This window comes from Dermacentor silvarum, chromosome 5 (genome assembly GCF_013339745.2).
Source record: "Dermacentor silvarum isolate Dsil-2018 chromosome 5, BIME_Dsil_1.4, whole genome shotgun sequence".
Taxonomy (NCBI): domain Eukaryota; kingdom Metazoa; phylum Arthropoda; class Arachnida; order Ixodida; family Ixodidae; genus Dermacentor; species Dermacentor silvarum.
Genome location: NC_051158.1, coordinates 138,227,417 through 138,243,730, shown reverse-complemented (window position 1 = coordinate 138,243,730; position 16,314 = coordinate 138,227,417).

The following is a 16,314-nucleotide window of genomic DNA, read 5'->3' as shown; positions in this document are numbered from 1 at the left end:
TATTTGGCACTTTTAATAGCTACGCTTAAAAGGCAGATACGGGGCACCATACATTTGATTGTCATCTTTAGGTGCTGAGACCGGGTTGCCTGCGCTACTTTGAACGCCAGTGGTTCAGGAGTTCCGTCATGTACTCCGACATTTGCACGTGCTGGCTGGTTAGCCGACACAACACCCATTTTAAGATTGTGGCTACTTTCATCTCCTACCAATCTGCTTTGCCGGTAGCCATTTCGTGCTTACATCTACTATCGATTTCGGGAGAGCCACCAATTTTTTTTTTCATGTCACCTTATGTTTTATACTGCGCTCATTGGACAAGCAAATCTCTGTGGAGAATCGGGCGACATAACAGTTGAAAACGTTTCCAATCACATCAGAATAAGTCACTCAGCCATGCATGGAATTAATAAAAAGTGCAACACCGTGAAACACACGCCTTAGTAGTTTCTTGAACATTCCCGACTTTATAAACGTAAGTCAATCTTTATAATGCAACTTATCTAAAGTAAAACGCTGTTATTTGTGGAGATAATTTATTATTTAGGATTTACAGAGGTTTGTTCACTGCGCATGTCTCTTGCGCAAAGGAATTAGTTTCACCACTTAAAAATTTTCTGAAGCGGTGCGTCCTTCTTCCTTTGATCGGTAGCGTAATGTTTTGGTAAAAAGCAGTCCCGAATAAAACGTAAAACAACAAATGCGTGGCAATGTCGCATTCTTAGACTTCGTTCCCACTTGTGAAGCAAAAAGAGAGCGAAAAGGCCAAAGCTGGTGGAAATAACCGTCCGCGCATGTCTAAGATCCTCACATTTGTTTTTCCAAGCTGCCGCTTATTTCGCCAAATCCGGCTACTGTGCGCACATTGCTCCGCGGGGGGGGGGGGGGGGGGGGGGTGTGTGTGCTCGTCACGGCCCCATTTGGAGCAGTGGGTGCCTTAATTGATCCATTGAATATTAAAGGAGCGATTGCGTACAAATTCGCTCGCGCGCACCGAGTTTTAATCATGGATATAGCAGACGAATAAAACGTTTTTATCTATTTAACATGTTCTTTTCTGGAAGTGTGCAAGGACCAGCTGACTGAGCAGATGCCCCGCATGTGGCAATGATGGTTTTGCCCAGCTCCGCAAAAAGTTAAGTTTGGCAACGTTTTGCGGCTGCACCTGCTGGTTGTAGAGGCAGTGAGTTTTATGATATGGCAGAGCGTAATTTCTGATCGCGTCGGTTAGTATCGCCGCGTTCACCTAGGGCGGGATGTTCAATTTACGACCGGATCTTTACGTGCCATTGAAGGTTGCGGTGAAGCGGAACCTCCAATGGCACGTATTGGCACGTAATGGCAGAGTTCCTGCTTTCGCCGTGGCAAAAAAAAGAAAAACAAACAAAAAAACTGTCGTTTCTAGACCGACCGGACTCGCCGTCGGGTTTTCCACCCGCTTAGGCGGAAATAGAGGCAGGTTTCTTGACGGTATTTTTTTTTTTGCTTCCGCGAGGAACGCGACCCTTACATCGGATGCACACAGCCATCAAAAGTCCGACGCACGCACGCACACACACACACCTAAACAGCCTAAAAAAAACACGTCTCTATTTTCTTCGAATTGTAAGTGGTCAAGCATTTCTGTGTTTTTCCAGCTCGGCGCACAGGTTTTCTAAAATGAGGGTGATGTCAGTTCTGTATACGGTTTGAGCGCGCCGACGGAAGTGCTCTATGTGACGGCCTTGCTAGGTTGGTGGCTGCCTTGCTCCCGAAGGTGGCAGCCATCAACCGTATATTTCTGCGTCGCTACTGTGCGTCTCTGTTTCATTAACGTTTTCGTAGTGAAATAAGCAAAACCCGTCACATGCGTGTGGCGGCCGAAGCTTCAAGGTATGCAACAAACCCATTCTTTTGAAGTGGGGTGCTCAAATACCTATAAAACCTCGCCGGCAATGTGGTCCAACTCATTCACCGCGAGGCCTCATGTGCGGGCTGACGTCAGCAATGGATCGCCGCCATTAGGTGGGAAACTTTTTGTTTGGAAGCTTTTGTTTTATTGTTTCATCTCGGTGTTTGTTGCACTTGATGATGTTTACACTGGTAAGCGACGAAGTTGATCACGGCGTACCCATGCTTTCTCTCGGTTTATTCGCCGTGCAGCATAAGGGTTAAAGTCATTTCACTTTGTTTCTCATGGAATGCCGCTTGCCACTTCTACCATTTGGCGCTTCCTTACTGTATTGTGCTAGCTAGGTTACACGACTGCGCGAGTGCAGAGTATTGTTTCTTAACGCTGCTGGGGCTTGGAAGCACTGACTTTGTTTATTTTATGCGGCCCGTTAAATCGTCCTACCAGCTGACGCGCAGTTCTTGTTTCCGGATATATTTTTGCGTGGTTTCGCGAAGGTTGAACTGTTGTTAGTGGCTCCACGCACAACTTTCATTGATTTTGTTTTTAGTACGAGGCTTTATCCTCGCCTCGTTTGTATTGCGGTTAAATCACGCTGTGTTTAACAGACTTATTACAGCCAAAGGCTTGTGTTTAAAATATTATTTTCACCCGAGGACATCTTTGATAGTGTGGTTATTTGGGAAATGTTTCCGAAAAGAGATAGCCCAGGGCGAGGATTGCTGCTAGCTGCTGCATATGTTATTGCTGTTTGATTTTCGCTGAAAGATTTGTGTCATGTTGGCGAACTCATTAAGCCTTGCTGCTCTTCAAGCCGAATTACCTTACCGAGTGTTTTGTTTATTTCACAGATGATTGAATTTTTGGGCACATTTTGAATAATTTCAAGTTTTTGTGTATATTTGCCTTTTTTCCTGTGTCCGGTTCATGCTTCTTTAACGTTGCGCCTCGTAACTGCCGGCGGTGCCGTGCTTGATGGTAACGGGAAGGGCTGTTTGACGGGCTGGACGGTAGTCACTTGTAAAGCACCGTGCACAGCGATAATGAAACCAATTTTTATTTCCGCACTTGGATCTAATTCATAGACTACAGCAGTGCTTTTGCTAAGCTAGACAGAATTTTTAATTGTGAATATTATAAAAAAGGTGTTCTTAATTGAATGAATAAGCAGTATAGCTATTTACTCAAAAATACATTCTAGATGTTTCTTTTTTTTTTCTTTGCTGATGGACTTTCCCTCGTCAGAAAAAAAAGGTGAAAAAATTACACCATCTTCCCGTAGGGGAACCCTGAGTAGTATGCGAAGCAGCCATGGGGTCGACCACGGCACTGACACTGGCGTTGACGCTGGCGCTGTCCGTGGCACTCATCGCGGCGTTGCGTAGGTAAGATTTCCGACGCTGCTCGACGAGTAATGGCTGATCTCGTCGAAAACCTCCGAGCCGCCCCCAGAGGCACCGGCAACAGTCACCAACGCCACGCGCGTTCGGTGCAAACGCGGATAAAACGCCGACGGCGTCGACAACAGTTCTGCGCGTTGTGGTGCCCCCCAGCGGAGTATGCAGCGCCTACCGTCGCGCCTCTAACCTAAGCTGCTTCGCATTATCGCGCGCAGAGCCGCAGGTGTTGCCATCGGTTCCGCAATCCGGAGAGGAGAGGAGCGTAGGAGAGGCGAGGAGGAATGCCGAGAGGAGAGGAGATGAGACAAGGAGAAGAGAGGAGGGGGATGAGGATGCGCATGCGCAGTAGGGGTGTGGACGCCGCACGGCGGAGGGAGGGAGGGAAGGAGGGAGAGAGGAGCTGCTTCGCCTCTAAAAGTTGCTTTATTTCCCTTGATGTGGAATTGTGCTTGTGCATTACGTTGTTCACACTAAATGGACCACTTCATATCGTGCATGGTGTCCTTGTGGCTGCGTAACCCACCGGCACAACGTAGTCATTGACAGTGTCAGCATGCCGTGACGTAGTGGCCCACGTCAAATGTCAGGAACAGCCCGTAATGTCTCTCTTGTATTCATGACACTGAACGAAAGAACTCGAGAAGTCCTGCCACCGGATAATAATCGAGGGTGCTTAGAATTTCTGGCTTTGGGCTGCAGTCAATACTACGGGACAGTTGGCGCGGACTAGATTATTAGGAGGACACTATTGAGAAGGAATTATCACCTGAAGTGATTGATGCAGTTTGACGCGAATGCAATGGCGTCATCGAAGTAGACCAGACAGGTATGCCACTTCAAGCCTGTCAACGAAGCAGCCACGACGCGCTGCTGGTTCGGAGTAAATACGGAATGTCATGACCATGACTGTATCCCCCCCTGTTATGGGAGAAATAAATGAATGAGAGGAATACGGTTCATAGCTGGGCGAGTTGGTACGGAGACAGTCATATCCAGTTCGCGACAAGACGGAACAAAAGAAAGCAAACAGGTAAGCGCAATTGGTTCCCTTTCTAACCTCGTGTCTCGTCTTGAAGAGAATATTGGATCAATGAACAAGAATGGGTTTGACGAAGTGTTCTGGCGTTATAAAGGCGCTCGTTATCGCTCCCACTCGGTGACTCGGATTTTAGAATCACAGTCTTCATCGATGTGTACATTTTCTCAGCCAAAACAGCATGTCTTCTATCCGAAGTTGAGGCTATAGATATTTATTTCGTGACTTGGTTCATGATTAGCGTCAACGTACGCGATAGAATGGGGTTCATTTGTAACTTTATCGGGGGCTAAACTGTTCCGTGCTTGAGATCAACTAGCTTATGAAAATAAAGTTCGTGAAAATAAAACATGTGTTTAGAAAAAGGAAATGCGTGTTTTGAAGAAAAATTGTAGAGATTTTGGGGAAGATTGCCGAGTAAGGTTTCCAAATTGCCTTTCGAGGATTTAGATGCTTTTTCGAGCACTATATTGCTGCTAGAGGTAAAAAGCTCGACAGTTCTGTTTGAAACCTGGCGCAGGTATACAGAAGACCCTCCATGCTTGGCATCGGCCACTGAAGGTATCCTTTTAAGTTTTCTAGTGTTAACGGGGGAGCGTGAACGGCAAGCGCTTCAGTTTCTAAGAACGCCAGTGCCAGCGCAACGGCTGCTCTGCGGCGCAGCACACGGAGGCGCTGAGCATGAAGCGCTATGGGTGGGGAAAAAAGTTCCGATAAAAAGTTCCCCCCCCCCAAAAAAAAAATGCGTGATAGTTATAACCAGGCGCTCAGCCAGCATTGAAGACGCTTTGTCTCGAACACTATTTCGCAGGAATTCCGGTTTCGATTCTCTAAGCGAGGTTGCACATGATTCCCGATTTGTTGTGTCAAGCGTTATTCCTCTATGTGTTGTTAAAGTTACTGCAAATATTATTGCTGGTATAATTATGTGCTCAAAACACATATGCATAAACATGCGCTCCTTCTGATTGACTATATATGAGTGTTTCGCACCGGCGTTAAAAAAATTACAAGAAGTAAATACCATACCTGAGGCTTTCATATTACGGCATTGAATGCCTAATCGTAATAATAATAGATGATAATTGAAAACAGCAGATTAGAAACATCGACTCACCCTACCATAATGAATACAACAATGTGAAAAGCAAAAGACATTAAACATCTGGAAACAGCTGCTGCGATGGAGAATATATGCGTCAGTAAACAAGGAAAAGGCGTCTTCCTGTATCAATAACATTTGGATGGAGTATCACGAGTGAAGTGTACGAACGTCAAATATACCACTGGTCACGCTAGACACGCAAGCAATACAGGGGCGGTTCAACATCAAAGGCAACGCTGACGCATGCACGCTAATGTTGACGACATAAATGCAGCTCGAAGTTTGCGGAAGGTGCGGCAAAGAACCCGAGTCGCACACAGTCTCGTATATATGCGGTCCACAAAGGGAGGGGTGCAGTTGACAAGAGGGCGCGGAGCCACCGGAATCATGGCTTCGTGCTTCGCAGAATTGTGCGAACTTTTTTTTTTTTTTGACGTGTCCTGGCAACAGCGATGTTGAGAGTTAAGCATGCTCTTTTTTTGTAATAGCATTTAGTATGGACAGGCTGCGTACACTACGATCTGCATTGGGATGCGTTAGCTGATGCTGACAGTCACGGACGTGTTCCTTTCAAGCGGGCCACGTGAAGCTTGTGCTCTTCTTTGTGGTTACGCCACCATTATGCAAACTTGCACCGCATAGCGATTCACATAGCAGGCTGAGAAAGCACACGCTGCTTGGGGTAAGGTCGGCGGGCTGCGCCTTACCTGCTACGTGATAAAGGTTTACCGGAAAGCATTGAGAAGCACGTAGTAAAACGGCAAAAACACCATTTCGAAATAACGTAGGTAGATGCTGCCAAATTGTGATAGTTCGCTGTTATTTAAGGAACGACTAAAGCTCTTCAATGCTCAATCAAGCGTATTTAGAAGTCAGCGCTCGCTTTGTTCGTTTTTTCTGTCTTAGTTCTGTCCTTTACAACTTGTCGTCATACCAACAATGCTAGTTAAAATTAATAGGAAACGTCGTCGCCACGTTTTTGACGTATTTACTGTGGCAGCAACTTCAATTTGTTCAGTGCGAAGACGTTGGCGTTTTTTTTTTTTTAAACACAGACGTACTTACATAGTTCCTCAAACTTCAGGATTTTGTGGAGAACCAGAAAAGTGCTGGCAACCGAAACATTTAAACGTAATATCAAACATAAAACGGTCTTTATATTTATATACATAAATGGTACAAGTCATACATCGTCAAGGCACAGACCACTTTCTAGAATGTTCCTTGGAGTCACAGAGGCGGTGAGTGTCTGCTGTGGGTTATCTGAAGACGGGATGCGTAGGATGTAACACGCGGGACCGCAACGCGTAACCAGAGAGGTTGCGTTCTGTACCTCGTGGACACCCCGAACTCTAAGTACACCAGTTTAGGGACAAGATGTGCTCACGAAGGTTGGAATGCGGGTGTGTTAATCGCTCTACCGTAAGCTCTCAAGTTCAGATGCAGTTTCCGGACAGGAGGATTTCGACAGACCACCTCTGCCGTCGCAATCACCTTCTTCCGACCGCTTTCTTTCCACAATGGCGTTGCATGTCCTCTCGAGGCTCGTGCCAAGAGTATCTCCAAGCGACAGCGGACACTATTACTTTGGTTCTGTCCAGCTACGTGGCACTTGCATATTTTGTAAGCTTAGTGCATTGTTGGGGACGTACAGCACAGTGCGTGGAATGAGACAAAGAACGCTTCCCGCTAAATTAACAGCTCTGATCTGGGACTGCCGCGCTTAGGGTAGCTATCACCGTTCACGGAAGGTTCACAAGAGCAGCTTGGGCTTGTTGGTACATCCCGTGGGAGCAACAGCGCAAACTCGAGACAGGGACAGAGACAGGACAGTGCTTGTGTTTGACTTCCCTTTCCTGCCCGTGCCTCTAGATTGCGCTTTTGCTTCGATACTGAAAGATGTTATGTGCAAAATAGAATAGTCATATCATTTACCCTATAGGATATTTCTATATAAACTTTGGTGCAAAAATCCTCATCCAGAATATTAATTGTCTCGAAAAAGAAAAATCAGCGTCATTCCACTCTGTGAAGGGGGATGACCAGTGAAGCTGCGTATGTGGATTCACTTTTGTCCGGGGAAGCGTTCAAGTTTGCGGGATCGGAGCCACACGGACGGTTCGCATTTCTTTCCGCTACATGGTCCTGGCGGGCAGCACGCTTACGCATGGCATCCACATCCCGCTCATCTTCGGTGGTGTACTTCCGCCGCCGCCACGCCCATTCCTTTTTCTCCGCGAAACCCGGAGATTTCAGTCTCAGGAGATTTCAGGCAGAAAGGATAAAATGAAGGTCGAAAGCATGCACAAAATTTCATAGCACGACACTGGGAATGCCAATCGAACAATACCAGGGCGGTTAGATGGAAGCCTCACTGTAAGAGCATACTAACCAACCTGCCAAATACGCAGTGCGTTTTTAGGCTACAAGGCCGCTACGATGCTGCCGCTCCCAGTGAAGACGGCTGGATGCACGAAGGGCTTTAAATACTTCTCGTCCGTCGACGATGTGTTTACGCCTAAAACAAACCACTGGCTCGCCCTGATAACGTCAGTCATTGGCCACACCGAGGCATTTCCAAAGTATCGAAGGCTCATGTTTGATAATGCAGAACGGCCGATCAGCTGCATAATCTGCTGATCAGGCGATGCGTTTCTGGGTGACATGGTCTCTATGGCGCACTCCCACTCAGTTTCGATGGTTTGTGCATCAGATGGGCCATGCTCTTTTGTTAGGCGGTGCGACGCATAAGGGAATAAACGGCTTTTTTAAAGGTTGCATCAATGACTCCTCTACATTTTCTACACTAAAGAGAACCGCAGCATGCTAAATTAGGGCTAACGTAGTTCTATTATGGTTGCAACAACTGGAAGCCTGCTCAACCACGGAGACACAGAAAGCGTGCCCGGGCTTGTAAACATTGCGCCGCTAATCAGAGCGATCGAAGTTAGGACAAAACATAACATTAACGTTGCTTTTCTTATGTACAAACACGGCGAACTCACAAGGCACACTTGCCTGCCTCCACAGCCGGCACCCGCACCAACAATTGAACTCCGCCGGATCTCGGTAGAGTTCCCAAGAGAGAGGTGAGAGCGCCTCAAAGCGTTCGGAGCTGAAGCACGCCGTCCTGAATGAACCATTCGATTATGTTCCCAGAGAGAGAAAGAGAGAGAGAGAGATGTTAAGAGGAATACGCACTATATTCTGCAACCCCTTAGGAAGCTCGTCTCAGCGCCTTGTGTTCCGAGCACTCGATTTCCACCAGCCTAATGGAAACCATGCCGAGAGTTCTCGAAAGCTCCCTGCCGCATATGCCATTAGCGAGCTTGGCGTACACGTATGAATTTTCTAATGAAATAGTACGATTTCATGCGGCCTTCTACTATAGCAGGCCTCCGTGGTCCACAAAACCCCATCCAATAATAGGCATGTCCATGTAGAGCATGAAAAAGCAATTGTAGAATTATGCAACACGCTGATGAACTCTTTGGCAAAGCATCACAGGCCATAAACATGTTTAAGTTGTGCCTTGGCGGTGTTTAGTCAACGCGATATAGCGGTAGTCAGTTGTCTAGTTGCTCAAGAGAAGCACACCCAAATGTATAAATACCGAAAAGTTGTGCATAAGCTATCGACGATGAATACCACTAAAAACGAATAGGCGACCGCTTTTAGAAAGCTGCTCGCTTTATTAAAGAAACGATGCGCGTCAACGCCTCTGTATGTTGCCGGAAAAATTTAGCAAGGGCGTGTGCTTTATTAGTAATTCTCGTGGAAAGCAAAGCCGTTAATCAATACCCCTGCTCTCTTACTTAGTATAGGTGTCTACATCGTATTACCTGATTTATCATATGCTTCAATGCATAAAGCGACTTTTTCTTAAGAACTAACGGGAACGCCAATGCATTTCTTCGCAAAGTTCGGGAATTAATATCTCGAAAGCGGTGTCATCCCGGGAATTCGTTCCAAGTGGATCCGCCTTGCGAACTCCACGGCTACAATTTGTAGATTACAATATGGGCCATCAGGTAATTAGTTAAAAACTTAATTAGTGAAGTTTTATTAATTAGTCGATTATGCAGCTCAATGTTTTGCGCAAATAATGTCCGCCGCTTCGAGTAGACCCGCTCATTAACTAGAATTGGGCTATCTGCCACAGGTAACCTTAAATAAATTTTGAAAGTGTTCGCTGAAACACCCTGTATATATATATATATATATATATATATATACTGACGTCACCACGCTTTCAAATCAAAGAAAGACCCGGCTAGCTACTCATTGAGTTCATTCTGAGACTGCCATGGGCAGACCACGGAATTTGAAGACACCAGAAGAACAGCGTGAATACAATGCTCGACCACGTGTGGTGTTTGATACAGCTTCGATGAACTTTCACATTCTCAGAGTGCATTGGCGGCCAATTTTTCTGGAGAGCATCAGTGAAGCGCTAATTGGCATTTCTTTTCTTGGTAGATCAAATTAAACATTCATCTACTTTTCTGTTCAGCTAAGAAAGCAATAGGAAAAACTCCAGAGAATGTTCTGCCTTTTCTGTGCTTGATTGCGTGTATAAGCTGTGTCCTGCTCTGCAGTAAAGGGAAATTTCATCATAATAGAGGCAATGTTGAAAAACAAAGAGCTAGTACCACTTAAAAGGTTGCCATTTTATTTGCGGAATATCTCTTTAGCGTTTGGCTTTACGTATTACTGCGTGAAATCATACGATACAGAAAGGAAGTAAGTTACCCATGCCGTTAAATTTCCTGGCAGTTGGCACTTTTCATTTTAACTTCGTCTTTTACTTCTTCGTGCAACTCCTAATAAATCTGCATCGTCATCTTATAAAGCTTTTAGTTTTAGTGCAAGCTGGCCCAAAGCTTTTTATCAAGCCCCGTGTTACTTCTAGTGATAATAAGTACCTGAACGTGTGCAAATGAAGACAAAGTGTCCTTTGTAATGAAACAAGCAAGCGTTTCTTATTTTATTCATACAGCAGTTCTATATATATACTGTTACTCTGCGAAAGGCTCCCTTCTTTTCGAATAGAAGGTGCTGCAGAAGCTGCGTCTCAAAGGAGCTGTACCAGACTCGGGGAAGGTAAATTATATGTTCTGTGCCGTCTTAGCGACTCAGTGAAGCGCTGGTGCACGGTGGCTGCATTCACCTGACTTGAGGTCGTTGCGTAGATAGAGTGTTCCCGTGTGTCTCAAATAATGGTGAAGGCAGCACAGCGCGCACACCCTGCAAGTCCCTAAGCTTGGCTTCTTTGTGTGCCGAGCCACACGCCTCAAGTGCGAATGCCTACTTTCTGTCTTTAATCCTTCTCTGGTGGTCTTCATAAATTCCAAGAAGTATATTTTGTGCATAGTGTGTTAACTTGTTGCCGAAAAGTTAGTACTTGAGGGCCTGGAATATGTATTTCGAAAGAAATGCCATTTGATATTCTGCACTCATATTTGTTTATACTCTAGTCCCGTTCTTCGAGCCGCTGACAAGAATTCAAGTATTATATGTCAAAAAGCTCAGTCTTCGTTCAGAATAGACGGCCTAATTTCTTTCATGACGTTAGTTGTAGGAAATGTAGGTTGAAGTTGCTGACTTAAGTATTGCTTAATAGACTCTAAATTTGTCTTAATGGGTGACTGTTCTGAGCTATGTAGATATTTTTGTATTTTTTTTGTGTAGGCAATAATACTCTACTGAAAGAGTGTTCAAGCTAAATATTATTCGATATAACGGAATTAGGCATTTTCTTCGGGCCAGTATGAAAGCGCTACTTCACAATAACAGCTTAAATTCATGCATTTTATATTTTATTGTAGGTCTTTGTTTAGTGTAGCTAATACTACTTCATTGGCTTGCCTATTACCCACTGGAGGCGCTCGGCCCCCACTCGGCAGGTCCTTTCTTTAGGCAAATGCTGTTTCGTGCACTTAAACAGAAAAGCAACTGAAACACCAATGCAATACGACGAACACTTTCAGAATTAATATATCGAAACTGGTGCAGTCCCGAGGATTCGTTCCAAGTGCACATGGCTTGTGAACTCACCCGCTATAATTCGTAGATTTAAACATGGTACATAAAATATTTGATGAGGAAGTTGATTAGCGTAATTATGTTACTCATTAATTAAAGCGGTTGGATTTCTCTCAGAACTAATGGTCGCCTAATCGAACACTTTAGATGAAAGGTTAACATTGTGCTATCGGTCACAGGTAATTGTTTTTTTAATTTTAGACCTAAAAAAAGACACCCGGTATATATATATATATATATTATATATATATTGGCTGTATTATGAGACTTGGCCTTGCAAATTATTCAAATGCAAATGCAAGATAAAAGAGGTCTCTGCCCTAATTTATAGAGCATATAAAGAGAACTAACTTAGATCTGGCTCGTTCCTTGGCGCATCGTCGCATGTTTACAGAAGGACCTGTATTCGATAAGCTGTTTCACTCCATTTTCCCGGGTACTTTTTCACTGGCCGCTGGAGAATGATACATCGAGACATTATAAACCGCACTTTACGTTCTAACAGGTCGATGCAGGTACATTTTCAGATGTTTTTTGTGCTGCTATCTGCTCTTCTGATGCTGCCACAATATCGTGATGCCACACAACTGAATTTCATACAGTCTGTGCAACGATCATTGAAATTAGCTATTTAAATACATCACGTAAAGTGAATGCGATTGTGCATAAAAATACGAATGCACCGGCGTCTGCGACAATATACGTTGGATGGAAATAGAATCGGAAAGCGGTAAGTTGAACGGTTCACAGGCACTTCAGAGCGTCTACGAGAAGCGGCAAAATAGGCGAGCCCGACAAGACGTGCGTGCATGGTTCATAACAATCAGCATTAGCTTCCATAAATTACTGCAATAAAATCGGGCTGTTGATGGCAATTTACATCCAAAACAATTTGAAAGGGCCAGTATGAAAATATTCTTGGTCATGCAGAAAATACAGAGCATGCGGTCGCGCAGCTCTACCGCCGTTAGAAATAGTTGCGCAGTTTAGAACTGAAATACACATTCTGGAATAGAGTGGCCGTAGACCTAACTAAATACTCTGGAATTGAACGAACGGAAAACGAGATTTTTTTAGAAAAATTTATGCGCTGGCGGTTTAAGACAGCATTCAGATATGTGAACCTGATATCACTACAATAATATTTATTTATCCTATTTCTTTAAAAATGCTGTATGTCTCCTCAGGCCTATACAGGACAGTGCGTGTAAAATACAGAAGACTTAAACAGGAGGAAAATCACAATTCACGTGACCAAAAGAGAGAAAACAACAATAAAGTGTCGTGAACTGTACTTTCGAAACAATTAAATTGAGCAGGTAACTAAAAGGCAGGTGCCCTAAGAATAGAGCAATAGGATTTTTCGCACACTGCGTAAGTGATCACTTCAAGTACCACACGGTCGTCGCACGCGGAAAGCACAAATAACTCTTTTTTACGAAGTATATTCTAGTTACAAGAAGAAAAAAAATGAACCAGAATAGCTTGAACACTTTAGTTAATCTTTGCTCACCAAACACTACTGCATTGGTAGCTGAATCCAGCAACAGCTAGAAGCGACAAAAATAGATAGTCACGACTCATCACTGACTATGTGACTTGGCAGGGCATTCTACGTTTCTTCGTACAAATGTCGCCGTTTCGTCCGGAAGGTGAAGCATCGATTGTTATGGCAAATTAGTAGACAGCTATACGAACTAAGGATAGTAGTTTTATCAGTCGTATAAAATTGTAAAGATTCGCTCACTAACAAAATTAACAAGCACCGTGTAACACGTGCACAGGTAAACATGAACACATCTCGCTCGATGACCGCGGAAACTCGCTGTCAAAACACTAAGGTGAACAGGCGCTAGAGCACTGCACGGGCCGACTTTTTCAGCCCGGGCCCGGCCCGGGCCCGTTTTTACATTGGGCTGCCCGCCCGAGCCCGATCAAAAGTTTTATGGCGAGACCCGGGCCCGGATAATCTACCTTACCCGCCCGGCCCGGCCCGCCACCCCTTTACCTTAGGCCCGAGCCCGGCCCGAGCCTGGCTTGAAACCGGCCCGAACCCGGCCCGAGGCCGAAAAATACATGTTTTTCAGAGTTGAGACGTCCGAGAATAACTCGCTGCACGTTACATGTGCACCACCAGAAAGCCCGAGCCCGGCGCGGGCCCGCGTCAAAAAACCGGAGCCCGGCCCGGGCCCGGGTCAAACAGCACACGCCGTGCCCGAGCCCAGCCCGAGCCCGTGAAAAAACTGCTCTACCCTGCCCGGCACGGCCCACGGGCCGGGCCGGGCCCGGGCTTTTCGGTAAGCCCGAGCCCGTGCAGTGCTCTAGCAGGCGCGTCAGCAACGGCCAGCGAATTGACCTTCGTGCCGTCTTTCGCTCCCAAATGAACTAAACGTCGAAAGCACAGCGCATACGAAGCTACCGGCACTAGTTGCACTTTACCACGTCACAGAATTCTTTGAAGATGAGTACCGCCGGAGTAATCATCTTCACTCCACGTGGCGCACATGCGTTAGTGAACAAAATTGAATTTTTGAAAGTAAAATACATCAGAAAAATCGTAAAGTACGACCTAATTACAACCTACACTCATGATGGCGTCGGACTGTAATTTGAATGTACGAGAAAACTTAATTCTGTAACGAGGAAACTCAAACACAAACCCCCTTTTCCGGCATTTCTAGCATACCAACAGCGGCGCGCCACTTAGGTTAATTGCGAAAACCCCATCCGGATGGCGCTCGCCTCCTCGACAGCGAAAACGATATCGGCGCACAAATTCGCAGGTGGAGAGAAAAAAAAAAGCTGCAGTTGCCGGGAAGCCTGACAAGCATTCAGGGATCTTTGAATGCTATCGCATTCCACTCTTAAAAGCGAAGCTTAAGCATCTTCCAATTTTTAAAGCTGTTTTTAATACTGCAGTCGTGTACTTTCGTAGGTGCTCCAAAGTATTGCCACATACTCCAAGATGGGACGAATTTGTGTTTTTTTATACTATTTCACCTGGGAGGCCAACTGCGGTTCACTAGGCTGCCTTATCCTAAAGAAGCCTAATTATTTGAATGCTCGAGGACAAGTTTGATTAATGCGGACACTCATCTTTAGAGACTGCGTTAACGGGACCCAAAATATTTTACTATGTTCTTCCGATTCATTTCAGTGCCAAACAGCTTGTATTCAAATGCAGTGGTGTCTATTATGGTTTATCGTAATGCACATCGTTTTAATGGTATTATTTGCATGCCGTACTTATTTCTTCAGTTCACGATATTCTTTAGGAATTACTGAAGCTTTGCTTACTATATGCACCCCTTACTAGCAGGGGTGGAAAATATTCAACCTTCTGCACACGGCCTCAAGGTTATTCCTGGTTCGGTGCAAGAATCAATGTCATTAACATAGATAAGAAATAGTGTTGGTCCAAGCACAGACCCCTGTGGAACGCCATAGAACACATTGACATGGTCCGAATGAGCATTATAAAACTAACATATTGTGAGCGAATAGAAAGATAATCCACAAACCAAGAAACTATTTCGGAATTAACGCAAAATAATTTAGGTTCTTCTATGAGTAATCAGTGTACAGCGCAAACCAATGCCATTAGAAAATTCTATAAAGCTTGCATCTGCCTGTAGTCAAAAATTCGTGGTCATAGCAAATTCATGAGTAATTTCTAAAACATTCCTCGTGGTCGAAAGCCCCCTTCGAAAATTGTTAGTTTGGGTAGAGCAACTGGTTATCTTCCGAGTAATTCATGAGGGCCTTATTTGGGATGTACTCCAATACCCTGCAGCATGTACTTGTTAACGCTATTGGTCTGTACGTTTCTATCAGCTGTTTGTTAACGTTTCAATAGACGGGTATCACGTTTCCACAGAACCAGTCAGCAGGCAGCACCGCTGTTTCTAACGACAAGGTGAACGTCTTCTGTAGGAAAAGGGATACCTGAGCCGCATAGCTTTTAAGAAATTTACAGTAGATTTTCTCCGGGCCATGTTATTTTAACGTGAAGCTGTAGAAGCAGATTGTAAGATCTGGAATTTGAGAATCGTTGCTTGTCAGTGGCAGAAACCTAGGCTGCGCCCATGTAAAAAGTTTCTGAAAGTAAGTGTTATAATAATTTGCGATAATACGCGGGTCTTCAACAGTACGAACAGAAATTTCATTTTAATCACGGGACCTGTCGGGATTAGATAAATACTTCCAAATGTTACGCGGTTTATTTATCATGTACTCCGTCTAAATGTTTAAGAAAAAGTGCTCCCTTGCATATTTCAGTTGCACTTTTAATTGGCATGAAAGCTTGTTAAAAAGTGTAATTTTTTTTTACTTTCTTCGCACATTTCTTTTTAGAAAATTGGTACTTCTCTCATCTAAGGTGATTCCCGCTTAGTTTGATTTATAATGCTCGATTCCATTTCCCAGCTCTGTCGTATGCTGTCACGCGTTAGAAGAGCTCACCTTTTAGGAAGCTTGGTGTGAGCATTTTGACAGGCACCATTTATTTTCTGCTTCAATCCAGGTAAAAAAGGCTCTCCATTGATTTTAAGCCAGTCAAAAACTGTTGTCACTTTTGAAGCGTTGCCGCGATTCAACGCAGATGACTGCCACAATGTTTTTCGGAGTTCTCGTATAGAGAGTTGGAATAATCTTCAGATATAGATATGGACCTACATTCCTGTTTAAATCAAATTGCGTAATTTAAATAAATTCTGTGTTTCACGTGCCAAAACCACTATCTGATTTTGAGGTACGCCATAGGGGGGGGGGGGGGGGACTCCGGGATATTTACGGCCACCTGGGGTTCTTTCACGCGCCCCCAATGCACGGTAGACGG